Here is a 4,608-nt window from a genome sequence, read left to right as displayed (position 1 = left end):
CATTTTAATGGTCGTGTATTTTCATGTATCTGTATTTAGTTTTACAATGTCCATCTATAACAAGTTCTCCTGTTGTAGGTTGTGTTGTAGATGTGTGTTGTAGGTGTTGACCCCCCAGCCGACCCAGCCGACCCCCCAGCCGACCACACCCCCAGCTGACCCCCAGCCGACCCTCACACTTCCTTATACTCTGACACCAAAGAGAAAAAACAAACAATAATAGCTTCCCTTATTCTTCCTTTTCCTTGTAAATAGAAAAAAAAGTCATTCAGAGTCAGACACAATGACAGAGCAGCGAGAAGCAGTTAACTCTCTCTTGTTGACGACTCCCTCTCTCTCCCTCCCTCCCTTCTCAATTAACTCCTCTTCACCTCTCCCTCCCTCTCCCATGACCCCCCCCTCCTCCCCCCACTGCGCCCCCTCCCTGCCAAAGTGATGTCGTTATTAGTTTCATTATTACAATATATATCTTCAACTCTGTATGCTAATGAGAGGCGGTGTTCTTTGGTGAGGGGCCTCTAGTGACTGGTGGGTGAACCTAGGGGAGGGGGGAGGGGCTACATGGGAGTGGGAAGCAGCGGGGGAGTGGAAGGTGTAGATAAATTAGTAAACTCCATGCTGGGACTGTCTACTCCACCTCCAGTGTCACTCCATAAAGTTACAACACAACACAGGTGAGTTTGTATTATCATTAACTCAGGTAATACACTCACCATCTCTAACTATTATAGATTACAGAGAACAATCTAAGTTATAGGTAACAGAATTCAGTTTATTGAAATACAAGTTAACCTAACCTAACCTAGTGGTCAGGTGAGGTTAAGTCCCGTCTGACCTGCAACCATCTAAAGTTTGTCACTGTGTTGCCCCGAGACTGACCTGGCAGATGTCATTCCCTTCTACAACATTTATTGTCTCTCCTAATAAAACCAACGCCCCCGGGTGGGCTCGAACCACCAACCTTTCGGTTAACAGCCGAACGCGCTAACCAATTGTGCCACGGAGGCTTACTTGTGGTAGCTGACCGCACCTTAATATTCTCACCTGTTGTGTCACTTATAACAGTTGTGAAGTTAATTTTCTTAAAATCACGAATTATATAAAGCCTTACCCTATACTTGGTAATAGGTCAACACACTGTAATTGTTGGTCAGAGTCAACACATATTTACGACACACTGGGACGCCAAACACAGGTCACGAGTACAGAACATTATTGAACACACTGAGGGAAAGAGACAGATCAAACCACACACCATGAGAACAGAGGTAAAACAAGGACATATCCACACCACCTTGGGAGATAACAGGCCACAGCTGCCACCGTCAACCGGGTGTCTGTAGTAACTGTGTCTGTCTCCGTTCACCAGTAAGGGAGGAAGGTAGCAACAAAAAGAAATAAATGAAAATGAGAACGAGGATAAAACGTTGGTCAAAATCGGGCATTAAGAGTAAAAATTCAGTGCGTCATAGTAAAAATCGGCGAGTCATAGGCATAAATCGGTGGGTCATAAAATGGACAGTACAATATGGTTAAGAGTAGGTCACAACATATATAAATAAATACACTGATAATATATTTTATATATATACTGTAAGCACAAATATATTATAAATTCTAATATAACAAATCTACTGACTACAATACACACACACACACACACACACACACACTATCTGTGAGGGAATTACTACACCACGTGATGCCCCACATAACACCATCTGTGAGGGAATTTACTACTCTACGTGTCTGCTGTTCAACACCTCAGCGTATATGATCTACGTGACCTCCACTGTAAACATTAATCTGTATGTTCACTGTATGTTCCTTTACCTTTCTCTAATGAAGGCTTTTATTAAACCACCAATGTATGTAATAAGTCATTTATGTCCAATGTATATTTTCAGCCTTCGGGCTGCAGAACCTTTTCAATAAGCCGTTAATTATTATTATTATTATTATTATTATTATTATATTATTATTATTATCATTACACACACACAGAGTCCATTAATTTCTATATTTCAAAACAATTCTCAAACTAATTAAATCATTAACTCATTATTACTGGTAAATAGAATAAACTCCTATTAAATTTACCATCACAACAATAATTTATACCACTTTCATTTTAAGACAAATATATTAAAAAAAAAGATGTGTAACTCGATCGCGTTCCGTTTTCTACGACAGAGCGCCCACATCACCAGCAGGGGGGGGGGGCTAACACGTGGTCCTCTCATTCTACTCTAATTAAAACGTGTCAGTGTCATCGAATTCCGTATCGTATGGCCGCCCTCATCCTTATTGTTGTGTGGTCGTGTGCCACTTGAGGTCCACCTTCAGCTGTAACTCGAACGGCAGCCCCCCCCCCCTCCCCCCAGTCCCTCCGTCCAAAGTGCTTCATGTCTACCAACATCATGTGGGTTGTTGTCAGGACAGAGGTACCATTGTCACCATGGTCCATCTACAGGGGTACCATGTACCATAGTCCTTCTGGGGGCCTTGTCACCATGGATCCAGCTCACAGGGGTACCATTGTCACCATGGACCAGCTACAGGAGGTACCATTGTCACCATGGTCCTTCTACAGGGGTACCATTGTCACCATGGTCAGCTACAGGGGGTACCATGTCACCATGGACCAGTTACAGGGGGTACCATTGTCACCATGGCCCAGCTGGTCAGGAGGTACCATTGTCATCATGGTCCAGCTACAGGGTACCATTGTCACCATGGTTCAGCCAGCGGAGGCCTGCATGTACCATTGTCACCATGGTCCAGCTACAGGGGGGTACCATTGTCACCATGGACCAACTAGGAGGTACCATTGTCACCATGGTCAGCTACAGGAGGTACCATTGTCACCATGGTCCAGCTACAGGGGTACCATTGTCACCATGGTCCAGCTACAGGAGGTACCATTGTCACCATGGACCAGCTACAGGGGACCATTGTCACCATACCAGGTACCATTGTCACCATGGTCAGCTGGGGAGTACCATTGTCACCATGGACCATACAGGGGTACCATGTCACCATGGTCAGCTACAGGGGTACCATTGTCACCATGGTCCAGCTACAGGGGGTACCATTGTCACCATGGTCCAGCTACAGGAGTACCATTGTCACCATGGACCAGCTACAGGGGTACCATTGTCACCATGGACCAGCTACAGGGGTACCATTGTCACCATGGTCCAGCTACAGGGGTACCATTGTCACCATGGACCAGCTACAGGAGGTACCATTGTCACCATGGTCCAGCTACAGGGGGTACCATTGTCACCATGGTCCAGCTACAGGAGGTGCCATTGTCACCATGGTCCAGCTACAGGGGGTACCATTGTCACCATGGTCCAGTTAAATAAACATTAAATAAACAAGTAATGGAGTAACTGGTCACCCCGCTGATGGTGATTGGATACCTGCATTTGATTGGTCAATATTTTAATCTCATAATACAAACTTTCTCGTGATTGGTCAGTGCCCCCCCCCCTGCCACTACAACTGTCGAGCTTCAGGTTTACCTTTGAGTAATTAATTGTTAGGTTAGGTTAGGTTGAGGTGGTCCAGCGCCTTGGTCTGGACGGCTGGACCGCCAGTCTCCCCACAACCATGATTATCGACCAGTGGCGTAACACAACCTGTGATGAGGGCGCCACCAGTGACCAAACACCCACCTCCTCCCGGCCACCCACACGCTCCGGCCACCCACAACCGCCCTCTGCCACCCATGATCGCCCCTCGGTTACCCATGCTCGCTCCCGGTTACCCACGCCCGCTTCTGGCCACCCACACACACACCCTCAGCCACCACGCCTCGGTCACCCACACACGCTCTCGGCCACCCACAACTGCCCTCTGCCACCCATGATCGCCCCTCGGTTTACCCATGCTCCTCCCAGTTACCACGCCCGCTTCTGGCCACCCACACACGCTCTCGGCCACCCACAACGCCCTCTGCCACCCATGATCGCCCCTCGGTTACCCATGCTCGCTCCCAGTTACCCACGCCCGCTTCTGGCCACCCACACACGTCCTCGGCCACCCACACACGCCCTCTGCTACCCACACACGCCCTCGGCCACCCACACCAACACCTCCCAGGATGAGGCAGTGTTAGGAGGTATGAGGGAGTGTCAGGGGCCCTAACTCCTCTCGACACTCCTCACCTCCTCTTAATGAGTTTCCCTCATCCCTCACCCATTCTTCTCTCCATTATTCCCTCACTACCATCAATACCTGGGCATTTTGTCTTGTTCGGTCATGGTGGGTTCGGTCAAGGTGGGTTATGTTATGGTGGGTTCGGTCAAGGTGGGTTATGTTATGGTGGGTTCGGTCATGGTGGGTTCTGTTATGGTGGGTTCGGTCAAGGTGGGTTCTGTTATGGTGGGTTCGGTCAAGGTGGGTTCGGTCATGGTGGGTTCGGTCAAGGTGGGTTCTGTTATGGTGGGTTCGGTCATGGTGGGTTCGGTCATGGTGGGTTCGGTCATGGTGGATTCGGTCATGGTGGGTTCGGTCATGGAGGATTCGGTCATGGTGGGTTTTGTAACGTCCTGCAGTAGTAGTGAACCTCACCACCACCCTGAAGCATGTTAATAGGCT

The 4,608-nt window shown here is 48.3% G+C and overlaps 1 non-coding gene across 1 annotated transcript; it reads right to left on the bottom strand.

The window, feature by feature from the left end:
• Nucleotides 1-933: 933 nt before the first annotated feature.
• Trnan-guu lies at nucleotides 934-1,007 on the bottom strand. The gene has a single exon. It is a non-coding gene; the product is annotated as a tRNA-Asn (tRNA).
• Between the last annotated feature and the right edge of the window lie 3,601 nt (nucleotides 1,008-4,608).

The sequence above is a fragment of the Homarus americanus genome, unplaced genomic scaffold (assembly GCF_018991925.1).
Source record: "Homarus americanus isolate GMGI-L3 unplaced genomic scaffold, GMGI_Hamer_2.0 scaffold50564, whole genome shotgun sequence".
Lineage (NCBI taxonomy): Eukaryota > Metazoa > Arthropoda > Malacostraca > Decapoda > Nephropidae > Homarus > Homarus americanus.
This window is presented reverse-complemented; position numbering and strand designations above follow the sequence as displayed.